A 19184-nucleotide genomic window follows, 5' to 3' on the forward strand; every position below is an offset into this window, starting at 1 on the left:
CACAGAGAGAGTACAGCACTGCAGTTTGTATCTGCAGGGAGAAAACAAGAAAGCCAAAGCTGAACTTGTGTTGACATAGGCCAGTGTGGTGTCAGACAACAAAAAAAGGCTTTTAAAAAATATGTCAACAACAAGAGGAGGTCTAAGAAAAACATTGGACTGATACTTGCTGAAGAAGGTCACCTAACAAGCAAGAATGAGGAAAAGGCGGATGTATTTAATATATTTTTTGCCTCATTTTCTAATATTGATGATAGATCTTGAGCCGCCTAGTACTCTGAGAAAAGTTGGGAAGAAGATTATCCTGGGTGCTCTTGAAAGGCATTTAAAGAACAAAGCTATCATCAGGCATAGTCAACGTGGGATCATGAAGGAAAGGTCCTGCCTTAGTAATTTGATTTCCTTCTATGATAAGGTCACCCTCTCGGTGGATGAAGGGAAGGCAGTGGATGTAATCTTTCTGGATTTTAGCGAGGCCTTTTATACCACTCCTCACATCACCATTCTGGACAAATTATCCACCTGTGTGATAAACAGGTTCATGCTATGCTGGGTGATGAACCGGCTCAAAGGTAGAGCTCAAAGGGTTGTAGTGAAAGGTGCTGTTGCCTCCCTGGAGGGAAGAGAGGCCTTGCAGAGGGATCTACATAGATTGGACCATTGGACAAAGAGAAATTGCATGAAATTCAACATAGGTAAGTGCTGGGTGCTGCTGCACGTGAGATGAAGCAATGCCGGACAATGAAGAAAATGAAGAGTGTTTGGTATTTAAAACCAAAAGAAGTAGGAGGGCAACCCCCAGGGGCCAGAGATGTTGCATATGGGACTTGGCTATTTCAGTCTTCAAAAGGACACAATCAGTTTAAAATCTTGTCAGTTTGTGATTTTTTAATCCTCTCCAAAAATCCTTGCTACAGTAGTGTATCTGTTCGTACCTTTTAACTTTTTATCTCTCGTGTTGTCATTTCCGATGAGTAGAGAAGTGGTCTGCTGAGAAAATGGAAGCATCTGGACATCAAGCATTATTAAATACACAGTGTAACTAAAGTTGGGCACTCTCCACTTGTTTTCAGTGCTGCTGCTATTCATTTGAGACCATATACTTGGCTGAGCTTGGAAATCGGTTTGCTGTGGGCTGCCCAAGCTCCAGGCTCCTGTTCTGAATGGCCAAGAGTCTTTCTGTCTAAACAAAATGCTGGAGAGAAACAGGGAGTGAAGAGACTAGTTCCAGAGAGCTGCAGAGTTGGGCAAGTCTGATCCTTACTCCTTACGTGATTAGGGCACGCTTCTTCCTCCAGCTATCAGGGATCAGGGCAGTACCAGCCTCTGCCGAGGTAGGATGCAGTTGCGTGCAACAGTGCAGCAGGTCAGGCAGCTGGCAGGATGCTGTATGAAAAACAGCATTGCTTTATTTGAACTGACCATTGCTTTAGTTGAACTGACAGCATTTGAAGCTATAAGGGCCAGGAAGCGTTTCTTTTCAGCTGGCCTGCTGATGCCTAGAACTTGGATAGGAGATGCTTCAGCTAGATTACAGAGGCAGGACAGAAAAGGTCGTTCTTTCTCACACCACCTACTTGCTAATTTTACTTTTTTCCCCATGCCTTCTCAGCTTTCTGTTCTGTTACACTGAGACCTCTGCTATTTTCATATAGAAAAAGTGAAAACCTGTGCAATCTTTGTTCTGTATCACTTACAGAGAGACAGAATTGGCAGGGAAGTAGAGGTTAAATATTTGCACTGCCTTGCTTTCCACTTTTTCAGGGATCAGCATACATGTGCACAAGTATTTGAAATTCAAAGCTGGATGTCCAGTATTCAAGATTCATACCGTAATTTAATTGTGCCTCATCCAGACAGATTATATACAATGATATGATGCGTGAAATGGCAAACAGAAGTATTCTGTGGGGACTGTGAGTTAGCAGCAGCAATAATACCAAAATACTGTCAGGAATGCTTAATTTGTAGGCCTCACATAAACCCAGGGTTTCTGACCTACATGAAGCAAGTCATTGCTACGCTTTAACTGAGGTAACTGGAGAAATCTGACATGCTAACCTTCCTTTTGGACCCCTGGTGCCCCAACTTGAGGAATTCTGTGCTGAGCTTGCCAGTTCATACATATTCATACTGTTTATTGAATGAGACAACAGCCTGGCTATTCATTCTTCTGCTTGCTGATGGGTTTGGTGTTGTTGCCATGGTCTGTTAAGCAAAAAAAATAAAAATAAAAAAAAAAAAGTAATTTTTACTTTCCTTCTACATCAGGCTCTTGGAAGTTGTCTTCACACGTTAGAGTTGTTTTAGGTATCATAGGTATCCTGAGTTGGGTAATCTCTGTATGTTACTATTAATACAGTACAGCCCAGAGAAAAACTCTGGGTTAGGATGCCATAGTAGTAGGCACCATATGCACATATTAACCACTCCTCTTGCAAGTTGCTCTTGTGAGACGCAACACATAAAATATTACAAGAAAATAGGAACATTATTAAGTCACTTGTCCTAAAGGGCCTTACAGCTATCAACAAAGGCAGAACCAGAGCCCAGCTCCCAGTCCCAGGTCCTAGCTCATTGGACTGGGAGGCCACTGGATGCCAGTGAACCGCCAGTGGTCATCCCACAGGTATGTCTGGGCTTGTGGATTTGAGTTAGCTGCCAGTTATGGTGGGGGAAATGGATAAGGAGAATGTTTAGTAGTGATGATGTGATTCAGCAGCAAAGGGAAATTCCCTGTGTCCCCTCCCAGCCTTGGGAACTCCAACAAAGAGAGGAGAGAGAGACCTTTTCCCTGTCCCATCCTAGAAAACAACAACAAAATCAAATAAAAAACAACCCAACAAACATTGCTGACTCAGTTTCAGCCTATGATTTGTTTGCAAATAAATAAACTGAGTTGTGGAAGTTAGCTACTGGGGTTCTGCTCCCCATCTTGGTGTCTTGGATGGTTTTAGCTTCTTTAATCTGGGAAGACTTTAGTAAAGGAAGAAGAGGTAGTTCCTTTGTTTATGCTCAGTTTGCATCAGTCTGCAGCTACTGGTTTGTAAAGCAGCCATTCCCTGAGCATCCCACCTACAGAGCAAGTGCTCAGAAAGAGCAAATAAGTGCAGGCTGGGGCAAGGAGGCATGAGCAGTGGCTTGCAATTTACACTGACATTTCTTCAACCACTTAGGAAAGAGTTAAAACAGATCTTTTCATCTCCCAAGGTTGTCCCTTGCAATAAGGAAGGATTTCCTGTCCCCTATGAAGGAAAATGTGTGGTGGCTGAGGGTGGCCACAAGCTCGCAGCACCATGCTCAGCACAGCCCCTATTCAGCAGGACTGATGAGCTAGTGTGAGCTGCAGCCAGCATCAGCAAGACAAAGGCAGAGATGGTGGAAATGGGAACTAACCCAGAGAATTAAGGGAACCAAGCAGCTGAAAGGAAAACCTGGCTGATGTTTCTGTGCAGTGCAGTCGCCTCCACTGCTTGTGATCTACTCCATTGAAGAATGCCAGGGCAGGGCAAGAGGTGAGGATGGGATAAGCAGATCCCCCTCCTGTACGTCCCTGCTCAGTCACAGCATGCCCTGCTGCTGTGTTATGTGTGTGTTAATGAATCTTCCCGTGCCCCTTGGGCAGCGCTTTGCAGAGAGCTGTGAAATGGATGGAAGGAGTTAATGGCTGCCAACGCAGCCTCTGCCTCCTCCCCGCTCTGCTCTCCTCTCCTCCGCTCCCAGGTTGTTACTTCAATGGAGGGCTCGGGCTGAGCTGCCGATGGAGGAACTTCCTTATTGCACTGCCTGGGTGCAAACACCAGCGCGTCCAAAACTCGGATGATTCATCTTTTTTTTTTTTTTTAAATAAAAATGGAAGGGAAGGGAAGGGAAGGGAAGGGAAGGGAAGGGAAGGGAAGGGAAGGGAAGGGAAGGGAAGGGAAGGGAAGGGAAGGGAAGGGAAGGGAAGGGAAGGGGAGAGGGAAGGGAAGGGAAGGGGAGAGGGAAGGGGAGAGGGAAGAGGGAAGAGGGAAGTGAAGAGAAGAGAAGGGAAGGGAAGAGAAGAGAAGAGAAGAGAAGAGAAGAGAAGAGAAGAGAAGAGAAGAGAAGATGAAAAAAATGAAAAAAATGAAAAAAATGAAAAAATGAAAAAAATGAAAAAGAGAAAAGTAAAAGTACCTTAGGGGTTTGGCACAGGACTTTGAGGTTTGGCAAGGAAATATTCCTGGAGTTAAAAAGGTGTTTTTTGCCATCCCTGCAAAAACCCTGCCCAGTTTGGCTGAGTTATAAGCCCATGAAAGTTACTATTCCTGCATGTGCAGTAGAACTTGTTAGTGGCCCCGCTCTGTTGCTGTGTGAATACTCTGCCCTCGCTGGATTATATTCCCACACCCCACTGAACCCTTAACATCCTTCCACAGTCTGGAAACTGAAAATATGGTCATTCAGTTTTGAACAGCACTCATTTGGTTTCAGAGCCCTGTCATGAGCATTTCCAGAAGAGGACCTCCATTTCCTGCCTGTGCATTGACTCGCTTACTTCTCCCTCAGTGCACCAGGTTCCAGGTCCAGGGTAATGTGTCAGGGAGATTCAGCACATGTCGTTATTTGATGGTAAAATCAACACCCAGTGATAGGGAAGGCAGCGTCAGACTGCAGGAAGATCTGGCAGCAGAGTTTCTCACCAAGCTATTCAGGATTATAACAAAGATTTGGGACTCTTCACAAAGGGTGGAGCTCTCCCCAAATTAGAGAGAGAATTTTCTGAGGAGCCAGCATGGGCTCCAGCAAGGACGAAGCACTGTGGCAAAGCTCTCCACTTCCCAAGAGCAAAGATATACCCCTACATAAAGAGCTGGATGTGCAGGAAGAAAACAAAATCACTTTTTCCCTTAAAAAAAAACAAACATGATAAACCCCATACAACAGATACAAAAGCACCTGCCTGATAGGAAGACACTTTGCTGCACATACTACTTGAGAAGAAGATGGGAGAAAGCTTAGCGTGTGGTGGGCATTAGTCATTTCACTTAATGCGGTGCTGGAGGCACTCAGATACATCACCAACCAAGGAAAGCTAGGAACTGAAGTAGAATTACGCTATGTGTAATATATAAAACGTTACACAATTTGGCATTCAGTGAATTTTAGCAATCACTATCCTGGCATAGATAGTAAAGAACTGAGAGCTTTGGTTTCTCCTAAGCAACAGAGTTATATAGAAAATGTCAGCAAAATCTTCTGCTTGGCTTACACTCTGTCATTATAAGGTGTCATTATAGGACACTAGGCCTAGCATTAGGAAGGGGGAGAAAGAACCTTAGACCCCACAGACAACGACTTCTTTGACTTCCTTCATCACAGTGAATTGTCCATCCATCTAGTGACATTTGTGGTGGTGTTTTTATTTTTGTTTGTTCATTTGGTTGGTTGGTTGTTTTTTTCAGAGTCCTTTAGTTCTGTAGGCTTTATTTGATAATGCACTCATCCTCTGCATTGCTAATGATTTACTTTTATTTTTCTTTGGGATTCAGGTCTTAACTCTCTGTGGTAAAACCTCAGCCATTGCTTTTTCAAAAGCATTTCCCCACGACACCGTGTGCTTCTGCTTCTACGTGCATTCCTAAGCAACAGCCACCACCGCCATCAGCTCTGCCATGAAGATGCCATCCTGCTTTCCAACACCTTTTTTATAAGCTCTTCTGCTTGCAAGAGCTCAGCGTGATTGTTCCCATGGGGCTAAGGCAGAAAGGCAGTGTCAGAAGCTCAAAATAGAAGGGATCACCATTATTGCCTGGCCCCATCCTTCCTGTTTAACAGGGGATACCTATCTCCACATACCAAGAGAGCACATCAGAACAAATTCTGGATCAGACTAGCAGTTTATTTATCCTGGAATTATACTTTGGTATAATTGTATGTGCTAAAATAGTTAACACCTTAAAGGCAGACAAAAACTGTAAATGATATAACATTTGAATTGCAAAATTGTAGGTAGGACATTGACCCGAATATTTCTGGGTTCTGACATTAGCTATTTCCTGACAAAAAGGAGGAGTGGTACAGCATAAAGTAAGATGCCAGTATGGAAATTTGGATATTGCAAGCGTCCATCATACCAGTGTACACATTATTAGCTATCCTCACTTTGTGCAGACTCATCCATTCATCTGGTCTAAGTGGTAACTCTTCACTCTCTTGAAGGGTGTAAGGAAGATTTTTCTGTACATTTTTGCATCTAGGGTGTTCTGTGTCTGGAACTCTAGAGGTTCCACAACGACTGAGCATGCGCAGGGCTGACTGCACTACTCTTGTCATGTAATGAAGGCACCTCCTTGACACTTGGCCCTGTTCAGATGATAAGGTCTGAGTTGTTATTTTAAGATTTGAGCTGGAAAAGCATGATTGTTATATGATAGAAATGATGGACATGATGGACACTTGCAATATCCAAAATTCCTAGAAAATAGCCTCTTTGTTGACAAAACCAAAGCTTTTAATAACATCACTTACATTCTTATGACTAGCAAAAAACTTGTCTGTTTAACACTGTTTAGACTTGGCTTGTGAAAAACTCATGCTGGCCTCTTGCTCTTTCCAAGGACCTTGACTTAGCATGACCCAAAGCCTTAGCCTTCTTTACAGAAGCAAAATAAAATAATTTTTATTAATCCTGGTGAAAATGAGCCCTGAAGGAAAGCTGTCTGGGGGTGCTAATACAGAATTCAGATTCCATTATAGTGCCTTTTGTGAAGACATGCTCTTAGTAAGGACAGTTTTCCTTCAGGGCTCATTTTCACCAGGAGACATAAGCAGTGATCCTTGCTGAGCTGACAGGTCACTGAATCTGTGTGGAAGTCTAAGGCAGGCTCAGAATTTCACTCAAACACTTCACTTAGCCTTAAAAAGTTTGGACTGGAAGCCATGGATCGACTCTGTCCCTTCAGATTGTTAACAGATGAGTCACAAACTCATTTACCCTAGCCCAGCAAGCTGCCAAAACTGTCTCACGGGTAGCAGGTGACAACCTGGATCATAACGTCTGCTGGCCACAGGATATGAATTTCCACCAGGCAAGTGGGAAACCAAGGTGAAAAAAGAGATTGGCATTGCTTGATCCTGTTTTACTCTAAAGTGAGAGGAGGGCAGCATTGACAAGAGGAAATCAGGATGTGCTTTGGGCTCTATCAATGACCTCCTCCTTATAACTAGGTACGTGTATCTTGTCCCCTTCCTCCCTCCTGAAATTCTGTTTTTGTTAGTGGTTGAGTTTTCCTTGGTTAACAAAGCCTGTTTTAATTATTATTATTGTTTCTCCAAAACTAAGTTACTTCTGGAAGGACTACAGCATATTCAGTTCTCTGGTCGCCTCGTCCCACTTTTATGATTGTCTTGCTGGCTGAGGAAAGAAGGTTGGGGACTGGGGGATTTTCACTTTATTTTTCTGCAGAGCTGTTAAATTTCTTAACGACATTCTTAAACTAAGACCTGATTCGATTTGCACATGGTATCTAAGCAAAAGGCATTTGGGTCACTTCCAAATATTAAGTCTGTAAATTTTTACCTCTGAGCACAGTGATGTGGAGGGGAAGGGGGAGAATGAAGCCGAGGCAGCTGCCCTGTTGCTTTTGTCGGTGTCTTCATTTGGACAATCACCACAAATGTCCTGAATTCTTTGCTGTGAGCTCTGAATGAGAAGTAGCACGTGTTTGTATGCCTGGCAGCCTATTCCTGGTTTAGGAGAAAGGAAACTGGCAGAGGTGTCTTAAGCCACACAGCAGGTCAGTGCAAAAGTCCAGCCGTCTAGTTTCCCAGTGCGATGCTTTCCTGGTACCAGGGCAATTAGTAATCCTGCTGAAAGTGAGCCCTGAAGGAAAGCTGTCTGGGGGTGCTAACACAGCACAGTGAGATCTGGTGTCCAGAAACACCCTGATATTAGAGTAGCCCCAGGGTCTAACGCGAGCCTATAGTGGATGTTGCACATCAGCTTCTGACTCATGTGCGTGAAGAGTCTGAGTCTGCAAACTTGCCTCTATAAAAGTGCTGCAGTGGTTTTAATAACCCAGCATCAACAAATACCTACAAACTAGGCAGGGGAGACTATTTCTTTTAGATACAGCTCACGTCTCTATTTTCCACTACATATTAGAAAGGGAAGATGCCCCTTTATCTTAGCTCAGAAGGAAGTTATTATTGTAAGATAAGTCTGAAGATCAAAGTAGCTATATAAATGAGACGGCATGGCTCACCACCTTTGCATTTGTCTGTGTGCACACACGTGTATGTACATATGCAGGGTTTACGTTTACATCTTATTTGCTGATCTAGAAGCTCTTTGCAAACTGGAAGTGCTCCCCCTGTGTTTCCACATGCTTATACACCAGCATTATTTGCACTCTCAGCGTTAGACGTGTGTTTGTAAGTGTGGAGATGGAACTGTCAGAGGAGGTGAGCTAGCAAGGAGAAGAAGCCACCATCTGGAGCAGGACCGATCACATCCCATCACCTTCTCCACTGACAGCAGTGACGTGGGACCTCCGGGTATACCACATTGTCCAGCTCAGCTCAGCTAAATGACTGCCTTCAGTATTGCTTAACTCGGAGGTGTTTAGGTCGAAACCACACCACAGAAAGTGAAGTTCAGAGGGAATGGAAACACGAGCTGAGCCCCCACAGCAGCCCATTGCCACAGAACCCCTCCGGCCCCTCAGCAGCTGAGCTTCCCATAAGTGAGCACCCGAGCCCACCCTCCCGAGGTTACAGGATGCTGTATGACGAGATCAGAGCCAGCAGTGGTAGCATGGCTGCAGGCCAGGAACGAGGCTAGTTCTTCAGGTCTGAGCTTTGTTGACTCTGGCGTGGATTTTTCCATGATGGGTGTCTGGATGCTAGTATGCTGAAGGAGAGGCAGAGCTGGTTTGACAGATCCCTGCTTGTGTTACAGTGAAATTCCTGTAGCAGCAAACATTTTCAGCCATGTGGAAATCTTCTGATGTTGTGAGCTGTGTTCAGAATGGTAGCAATTCTTCCACAAGCATGTGGATAAAGACTTTAAGCAGAGGGAAGGATGGCTCTGGATGTAGCTTCTGTGCATGAGATCCACACACACCTGTTTGGTACAACAAAGGTAAAGAAAAGGCCCATTTCTTTCCCTCCCTACCACATGTAAGGGGGCCCACAGTCAGTGAAAGTGTCTGTGAATGAATATTTGTATCAATAAGACGAACTGGTCGAGCACAATATTGCACAGGCCAGCCCAGTCAGTCCAAAAATGTAGGATTGAGGTCATTTAATAGCAGCAGTTTCTCACACTGTGAACACATCAGCTTAGAACTCAGTTATCAAATATTGCTGAAAGATGCAGATGCATAAGGTTACATTTGGTTATACAGCAATCTGGATCTGCACAAGGAAAGCAGAATTAAGGTGGCATATATATTATGAACTTTCAAATGTTATTCCATTACTGCAAATCCTGAATGTCACATCAGTTTGGATTACTGTACTTTAAATAATTCATTCAGAAGAGAGAGTAAAAAAAAATAAAAATCTTAAAGCCTTTCAGATTCAGCTTAGAATTAAGCTTTTGGGGTAAAATTTTGGGTGAATCCAAGCAAAACTTCCAAATTTTTCATGACTTCCACCTGAACTCACCCTGCTCAAGCCACTTCCAAAAGCTTCTGAAAGTTAACAGGTTCCAGAGAAGCTAGTGAAGCTGTGGGTTTGCCCTGAAACCTGAAACTTCAAGAAATGCAGATGTTTGCTACAAATGCTATGCAGAGATCCAGTTGTGGCATGCGGGCAGGCTTCCAGAAGTGTTCAGTTCAGTGTGCCTCACAGCAAGCCAGGCTGAAAAATGTCAAACAAAAGGGCACAGGGACAGTGTATGGTGACAGCCTACATCTAGGAAAGAAGGGAGTTTTAAAAAATCTTTTTCCATGCACAGTTTTCACTCATAATGAAGGATTTATCTTGAAACCTGTCTTGCTCATCAAGAAAACAGCAGCACAGAGTGTGAAGGAACTGGAAAGAAAGGTCATGTTAAAAGATGATACTGAGCCTGTGCAGCCTTGAGAACCAGGGGACACACAAAGACACAGTAAAGCAAAAGTGTCAAATGGAAATTAAAAGCTGCCGGTACAATTAAACTTGAGGAGTAGATAAGACTGCTCAACAGTGCAGACCCAGAAGGTGAGATAAGGACATTGCACTCCGTGAAAGTGCCAGGGGGCAAGGCAGAGCATTTTGTGGAAAGTTTGGAAGTGTCAGAGGATCATGTATCCTCATTAAAAAAGAAAAAAAAAAAGTGATTGCAAGTTAAGGATGATGAAAAGGATTGCTCAGTGCTGTACCAGTTAGGAAGGAGTTAACAGAATGACAATCGACGGAAGGCAGAAAAATGGGAAGTAGATGACAATACCAGTGAAGTAGCAATCAGCACAAATAGTGGGAGAAATATGTAGACATCGTTCATAAAAGACCTAAGCCACTCTGTTAAAACATTTACAGAATGCAGGAAAATGTGCACAGAGTGAGGAAAGGGATTCCTCATGTGATGAGGAGGGGACGTTAGAGGACTGTAATATAAATTACAAATATAAATATAATAAAACACAGCAAACTGAAAAGTATTTTCCAATTAATAGTTGCAATCTGATTTACCCTGTAGGGATCAGGGAAGGAGCACACAGAGGACTCCATGTGACCTCAAACCAAAAACCCACTGACAAACAAACACCCAAAAATGAATGAAAGGGGATGCTTTTAATTGTCCATAAAAATAAAATCCATTCTGAGGTGGCATGAGCCAAATTATTAAGTAAATTGACTGCAGTGGCAGGATTTTAACAGATCTCCTTGAACACAAAGTGCTCCAAGATCCACGCTTTGAGAGCACCCTTTGGCAGATACTGCATTCTTAAATTGCCTTTTTGAGTATATTCAGCACGGTTCTTCTGGCAACAGGAGGATGAGCCTGGGTGCTGTGTCTAGAAGAGAAGCTCTTACCCTAGGCCACCTGATTTGTCAGGCACGACCTGCCCTTAGTGAAGCTATGTGGGCTGTCACCAATCCCTTCCTTATTTTCTCTGGGCCTTAGCAGAGTTTCCAGGAGGATCTGCTCCATCATCTTGCCAGGCACAGCGGTCAGGGTATTCCTTTTTATCTGAGTGCATGCTCAGGACAAGGAAAATGAAAACTGATTCAGAAGCTGAAAATAATTTGCTGAATTATTTTTTGTTATTAGTTCTGAAACTCAACAATCTGTTGCTAGTATGGACTTACCTAAAAAAAATTGTGTGACACAGCAGATCAGTAAGACTGGCTGAAAATCCCTTGGGAACTGGCTGTATCATGCCTACTGTTGTATTCAAGCAACCTGAAGGCTTATGGCACTTTATCTGTTACAGGTTGCTATCTTTATGGGCTTTTAAGTAATAAAGGAAACCTAAAAGGGGTTCTAACAAGTGGCATGATTTGATACAGAACAGCATTTCTTAATCTGTTGTCTATGAGACATTGGGAGGTGGGCTGCAAAGCACTTTCAAGTTATTTTCTTCAAAACCTACACACACATATTCCCACAAGTTCAAATAGGGAAAATTAGCTAAAATTTAGCAGCATCCTACAATATATCTCAAGAGCCTGTTTATTTCAAAAGAAGGTATTGTGCCTTTAATAGCCCATTCAACTATTTTTGTAACAGTGACACCCACGGTACTTAAATTGACTTTGTTTTGATACGACTTGACACAATGACGAAAAACAATGACATATGAACACAATGGCAAGTGCTTTTCCCAGGTACCTCAAGTATTGTGTCATACATGTGAGGGGTGGGTGGGAAATCCTATTCAAGGGGGGAAGTTCCTTATGCTGACAGGTCAGAGTGGGATTAGAAATCTAGCAAGCACTGGCTGCTTGCAAGGGAAGATTGGAGAGGTACAGGACAGATTTCAGGTTTTGAATACTATAGAGAAGAATATATATATGTATATATATTAGTTTATTTTATGCCTAATTTCCATGTCTAGTTAAAACTTCATCTGGAGGTCAGTCTTGATTGTCAAGCAAATAGCATTCGTTTCATTTCAACATCAAGACGTTGCAGGTTGGGCATTATGAAATACAGCACTATTGGCTTTAAAGGAGCCTGGCCAGATGCATTTGGCTCTCTGTGCTGAATTTATCCTCATTGTTTTGTGCTCTGCCTGGTAAGTCGCCTCAAGGAGCATTTGTGTGATGAGAGATTTCCTGTCTAGGGTTTTACCTTTGTAACGCTTGTGTTCTCTGTCTACTTGCCCATTGTGGCAACAGCAGAGCAAGCTGTAGAAAGAGAGTGCATCAAAAGGAGGAGTTGAGGTCCTCAGACTTGTGACTGAGTTGCTGAGTGATTTTTTGGCTCTGTCTTGATAGCTTGTGAAGTAGAATAACCGCAGGATGAAGTTAACATACTTTCTGGTTTTCAGAGGAGCTAGGTGGTGAGATTTGATTCACTAGTACTAGTAAAGCTTGGTGAGACCTTTGCATAAAAAGAATTGCAGAAATGATAGCAATGTGGCCATTAATTGAAGAACAGTAAATATTTTGCACTTCTGCAGTGTTCATGAAAAACAAACAAACAAAAACGAAAAACCACAGGGGGCTTCTTTAGTAAATAAGAGAACCTAATTTTTTCAGGCATCATTAACAAAGATTAAAATGTAAAGCCTCAGCAATGTAAATGCAGGGGTTTTGCATTGCTGTGATAATTAAATTGCTGCAGGGAATGGGTTGCAGGTCCCTAAATTAGGATTCTCCAGTTGTAGCTCAGGTTGGATCAGAGAGATCCATAACTCAGCTCCACCATGTGTCTTCATCTGCCTGCTCTGTATATCCCTGTGTGCCTCTAGGATAAAATCTGCCTCCATTTCGGCCAAAGCTTGGAGCCAGTCAGCTCTGTTCATTAGGAGCTCCAGAGGTAGCTCATTTCTCTGTCTAAGGACCAAAGAAGCTACAAAGAAAAGTTGCAAGAGATTTGGGGAGCAGGAATCCGCAGTGGACACATAGAGCATTTTGTTTAGTGGTTTGCTGAAGAAAAACAAACAAACAAACAAATAAATAAATAAATAAAGCTGGCCTGAGAGATGCCTGGGTGGAGTTGCAAGTCCTTCCTGGGCTGGAGCCAGTGGCTGGTTACATCCCCAGCACACCCTTCCACTTTCTGCTGGTGCCAGGGGGAGATGAGGGTGCTGCCAGGGAAGAAGAGAGCAGCCCGTTGTAGGGTGCACCTGCAGGGAGCTCCCCCCGAAAAGTTCACACCCATGCTTGGCTTTGATGGATTTAGGGACCCTACTGAATGCATGGTTTGCTTCTGCCAGAGCAGAGTTCTAGCCACTGTGTCAGGAAGATGAATTTTCTTTTTGCTAAGGTGAGGGTTCCCTGCACCTTTGCCTGGAGCAGCTGGGGCTGGCTGGGGTGGCAGGGAGACTGAGGCCAGCCAGATCAAGGCTAGGGGAGGTGCTGTGCGCTTACCCTCTTAAACTGACAATCCTACAACCCCTGTTTGAACAGGCACGCTCTAGAAATAGTCGTGCCATTATCTATCTCATGCATCACCTAAAAGCCAGGCAGACTTGACAGCAAATGGGACCAAGCCGTAAATGAACTTGCACTGCGTGACTTCATAGGTCAACAGGACAGGGAGGGGAGAAAAGGGGGAGGAGAAAGAAAACAACTTAGAGCTTCGTTTCAGGCCCATTTCTCTCTCTCCTGCAGTCAGACAGGTTCGTGCTTAAATCAGGCAACTCCATTTCTCATTCTGAATGAATCACTGCAATTCTGAGACAGAAATAATAAAGGAACTGTCTGTCTGTCTTCTGCTCTCCTACACCTTTGCCATTCTCTGCCACCCAAATCATTATGACAGCTCATCTGTGGCTAATAATTGGCATTTGCCTTTTGCAGGACTAAGGATAAAGAAGCTGCTTCTGTAGGAAGTGGTGTGACACATTCCCTCTTCTGACGGGTGCATCCCCTAGAATAAGGTGAGAAGATGGATTAATGATTTCTGGGTACTTATTTCTAAGGACGCAGGAAGCAAAGTGCTATACACTGCTTTACATTTGAGAAAACTATGGCAGAGCGAGCCATCACTCCACTCTCCCAGAGCACTTCCTCCCAAAGGAAGGGAGGGATGGGACGTATATATTAAATCGTCAACAGTTGTTCTCAACCTTTCTTGCAATTTTACAGGGACATCCCTTTCTACAAAGTGGGTAACTGCACTCCAAACTATTGACCCAAGCCTTCACTGGCATGTTTTGTGGCACGCAGCAAGCAGCATGCCCAAATGGGCAGCTCAAGACATACTCTGACTGTAGAGGAGGTCACAGTGTTGGCCATGGTGATCTCTTCCAGTTTCACGGCACGAAGGACTGGGTTAATATTGGGAAGAAATTCCCTGGGGCATCTCTGGGTAATCTGCCCATGTCAAAAGCAGGCAGGTCTGTCAGAAAACACAGAAAATGGGCATGACGGAAGACAGAAAATGGGCACGTCATCCTAGGCTGACACCTGCAGCATTTTCTTAAAAGAAAGTGGGTTTTATTCTAGTTTTCCCCTTCTTGTTCTGTCCCAGACTCTCTGTTTAAGCACACATACTACAGGCCTCTCCTGAACTTGCAGGCATGCAGAGCTGTTTCTGCCCTTTCTAAGCTCCTCTGGCATAAAACAGTGGGAGGGGAGGAGACAGGATGAACTTTCACGCAGCATCCATATCATATTTGCTCAGTCATGTCACAGGCAATGTATGTTTTATGAATTACAGAAACAACCTCTGTGATCATAGCATGCCCTCTGCTTTTTTCTAGCCTAAATGAAGCCCACCAAGTGTACAGAAGGGTATGATGGGCTTGCCTGTGAAAACTGGGGATGATGCTTCTTGTAAACCCAAGCAGCATCTTCTGTTCTTATGTTCCTTCTCATTCAGTGCTGAACAAACTGATATTTGAAGAAAGCACTGCGCTGCTTTTAGGATGGGATGTAGAACATGAATAATGGCTCTTTGTGGCCACTGAAGATCTATAATACTGGAGGAGAAATAGCACCCATTGCTACTGTCTGGTATCGATGGCTCGAGGGCTATTTTGATGGGGGATGAACCTACTACTTGCGTTAGGCTTAGTGGAGGCAAATCCTCCATTCATTTTCAGGAACAGGGAACAACCTAGCTGCTGAAATGCAGCCACACTTGGATAAGTGCACACTTGCTATCTAGTAGAAGCTCCTCTGAAAACTTATTGTGAAAACCAGTGAGCATGTCATTGGTTTCAAAACCACCGGGACTTGTTCTGTCACCTGATCTGACTTAGAAGCGTGCCAGGAAGGAGGCAGGTGCCAGATTTTGCAAATGTAGGGTAGAGGTGTCTCTTTCCAAAGGCCCTCAGGAGCAGTGCCCACCAGAGGAGACCTCCTGCTCGCTGCCGTGCTGCCGCCCAGGGGCAGCTCTCAGCAGCCTGGCAGAGGGGGGCAGGCTCCTGGGCACAGAAATGGCTCTGGCCATGCCCTGGGTCAGCATCCAGAAGTATCTGGAGATGTCTCTTCTGGATGCTCATCTGGAGATGGCAAAGTCCCCTCACAGAGGCAATGTTCCCATACCGACCTCCTTCAGAAAACTGACATTAATGCTTGACAAATTCAGGATATTATTACTCCTCATTTTTCAACAGCTGGGAGGCAGAAAAGGTTTTTTTTTTTTTCGTTTTTTTTTTTTTTTTTAATGCTTTCAGTTAAAAAAAAAGGAAGATTGAAAAGGGAAATCCATTTTTTTTAACCAGCTCTAGGAGTATAAATGGTGATGATGACCTGCTGACAGCCCAGCTGTAAATAACGGCGATAGTATTTGTTAGCAAGGTCATGTTTACCGAGACTTAAAATTAGTTAACAGACTTATCTCACAAGGTTGTTAAAGCCTATGACATCTTTCGGGGAACGGAGAAGTCCTATTTTTAGCATTTCCTCTTTCTAAAACTTACTTCCTTTTTGGGGAGCTTTGTTCTTCCTTGCCAGGGTGGTGCTGATTTCCTCTCTGCTTTCTTACCCCCTTACTCCTAACTTTCCCTGCCCTAGCAGCACGGCACTCTGTTTTGGTGTGACGTCCCCTCATCCAAATTTGGTGTCACATTCTGGCACCCTAATGGGCTAATGTGCCGCCGCCGAAAATAAATGCTGCAGTGGCCTCTCCCAAATGCGTATGGACTCAGCTGGGTCTCCAGGACTTTTTATAGCCCTTCAGCTCAGTCCTATCTTTGGTAGCATCAGCATTTCCATAGCAACCAACTGTGATGTCAAAGTAACATGTTTTTTGGTGAGAACAGCAGGAAGCGGCGAACCCTTCATAAGCAAAGATCCAATTTTCATGCAAATGTCTCTCAAAATGTCTGCCGACCGCTGTTTATGCTCCTAATTCTAATTACCTCACTGTTACCTCGCTGTCCCCCATCTGTCATGTCCACCTGGTGTCTCCTCTTCAGTTAGGTAACGCAGTGTGCACTTCCTTAGGGGACTATCTGGGCACTGTGGAGGAGAAAGGTGCACTCTGTTCAACGCAGAGAAAGCAGTAATAGGAATGGAAGAGATGTGGCAGTAGCATGTTAAAATAAAATAACACTTTTTTTTTTTTTTTTTAAACCAGAACTAGTGTAATTGGCCAATATCAGCTATTTCCAGCCTCTTACAGTCATAGATATTTTTTTCCAGTGGATGGGTAGATTGCAAGTGATGCGAATTGAGCCTCCTGACACGTGGTTTTTGGTGGTACTTTTCAGGACCTCTTATAAGCAGGATCTCAGGGCTCTGCAGCCCATAGCTGAAGAATCATAGGTTCATATACTATACTGACAACTCATAAGGGAAAGAAGCAAAGAAGTGAGCTTTTAAGTTGCAAAGGCTACATGCTAACTGGATCTTAAATAAACCCTCAAGACCATGGATTCTGCCTTGCCCTTGTCAAGCTGCAGTGCTGCCCCTATGCATGTCCTCTAACCCAGAAGACAGCAGTGAGCGGTGGGGGTTTCCACTTGTAATAGGATCTGTCCATCTTTATCTGCAGCACTGCATATTCTTTGGACCAAAACACTCACGTGATGGAGACTGCCTCGTGGTGTTAAGGATTAACCCTGTAATTTGCAACAAGTTTGATTTGTAGGAGAGAGTTCTCCCACCACCAAGGGTGGGAAAAAAAACATATTGTAACTTAATGCTGAAAAGACTAGAATTTATCTACTCAGAGCTCTCCTAAACGTTACCTGCTCCGTTGGACTGATTCTGTTTTTAGGGTCCTTGCTTTATAGGGTGACTGCAGTCTAAAAAGCAAGGTGCGCTGCAGGCTAGAGGATACGTTTGGAGATGTGAGACCTGGAGCTGGGAGGGATGCAGGAAAGCAGTTGCAGGTCAGGACTGTAATGAGTTCTCCAGCCTGCCTGTCAAGAGAGAACACGAGCAGAGGGCTGGGAGTGCTGAAAATCAAGGGAGAGGGTAGATTCAAACACGGAGCAGCTTTTATTCAAGGAAAATTCCCTTGCATGCAAGTGAAGTAAAGAAGTGTGTCTTCTTTATCCACAGTGGTGAATGGGCTTTAGCCAATTCTAACCTGGGCAATAGAGAGTCAATCTACTCCTCCCTGCCCAGCCTGAATCAACAAAGAAATGAGTTTTCCTCCTCTTTAATTACTGGTACGTCACTGGCTCAATGGCAACTGAAAATGCACTGTGGTTTCTCTGGCTCCTAATTTTTTATAAGCATATATGTACAAAACAGTGCTGAGAGGGGAAAATGAATTACTTACTCCATGGCCCTACAGAGAAAGCAAGATCACACAAATTCTCCATCTGTATTTACTACACGGGAAGACACAAGCGGGACTCTTACTCATCTAGAAATCGGCTCGCAGACTGGCTTCTCCCCAAGGCTGTAAAGTGCAGCAATGGTGGGGGAAATAAAAGCACAAAGCCAGGCCTACATGCAGAAAAGAGGGCTCTGCCAGGCACTAGCTGCTGCCTTACATCTTTCAGTGCCATGTTGTGACAGTGGGGAGAACAGAAAATGTTAGAAGTACTAACAGAAATAGACAATAAAGGATGGCATAAACTTTGCAAGCTAGTTTTTAAATTTCATGGCAAACTGATTGTTATCCCAAGAAACTTTGTATGGGTTCTACTTTTTAGTTGCAATGTGCGCTATCTTTCATTTTTATCAAAAGAACTTGTTTAAATCCATTGAGAAAATATGTATTTCTGTGACCTGAGAGGTCACACACATATTCCTTCATGCATTTGATCAGTGTTTTAAACACCTGTACCACAGACCCATTCTGAAAAAAAACATTTCAAGCTGTATATAGAAGTAAGGCCCATTAGCACTAGACATACTGCCTCATCACTGTAAGGGAGGCCAAAATAATGCTACATGCTGATGAACTGGTGTAACCAAATCCCTTAGTTGCTAATCTGGGACCATATATCCCAAACCAATTAGTTCTCCATCCAGTCTTGAACACACATCTCCATGCAAAAGCAGTGGACAGTTAGAAGAAGAGGCCCAAGAAATTAGAGCATCAGACGTCAGGACTTCAGCGGACCAAATCTGGGAGTCATCTGCATTTCTAGATAAAATCTGTCACAACTGCTATGCCCTAGACTGGAGGCCAGGAACTTCATGGTCCTGAATACATGTTGTTTTCTCCAGCTGAGTCACTTCAGGCTGTTGTGCAATCACCCCAGGGAAATGATGGATGGAACACGCATTCCTTCTCTTCCTAGTCAGGGTAGGAGGACCACAGCACTCTGGGATGATGGGTAGGGGAAAAGGCACCCTCAACCCCCTATCTTGTTCTTCTGGGATGTCACCTGCAAAGGAACCTTTCGGTATTCCCAAAGATAGCCCTATGCAGGTCTTTCCCTTGGCAGAAAACCTCCATGGACTCCAAAGAGGGTTATTGACTATTGCCTGGCCAGAGAGCCTTCACAGAGGCCTGTGTCAGCCTAATCTCAGATTATGGCACTCAGACACAGTGCCATGCTCTATTTCTAATCCTGAAAATTTTCTGATTTTTTTTTTTTGAAGCCAGGTTTTCATTATCTTTAGCTCCTCCTAATGGCAAACATGGAATTTCTGGATTTTGGTTTTTATCACTATTAGAGCTGTGCAGCACTGTTGACCTGTGAGAT

General features: G+C 43.9%; 1 long non-coding RNA gene across 1 annotated transcript; it reads right to left on the reverse strand.

The window, feature by feature from the left end:
* Window positions 1-13620: 13620 nt before the first annotated feature.
* Window positions 13621-16345, reverse strand: LOC121071461. The gene is made up of 2 exons (XR_005820616.1): window positions 15993-16345; window positions 13621-13993 (listed from the first exon to the last, which is right to left on the reverse strand). It is a non-coding gene; the product is annotated as an uncharacterized LOC121071461 (long non-coding RNA).
* Between the last annotated feature and the right edge of the window lie 2839 nt (window positions 16346-19184).

The sequence above is a fragment of the Cygnus olor genome, chromosome 5, assembly GCF_009769625.2.
Source record: "Cygnus olor isolate bCygOlo1 chromosome 5, bCygOlo1.pri.v2, whole genome shotgun sequence".
Taxonomy (NCBI): Eukaryota; Metazoa; Chordata; class Aves; order Anseriformes; family Anatidae; genus Cygnus; species Cygnus olor.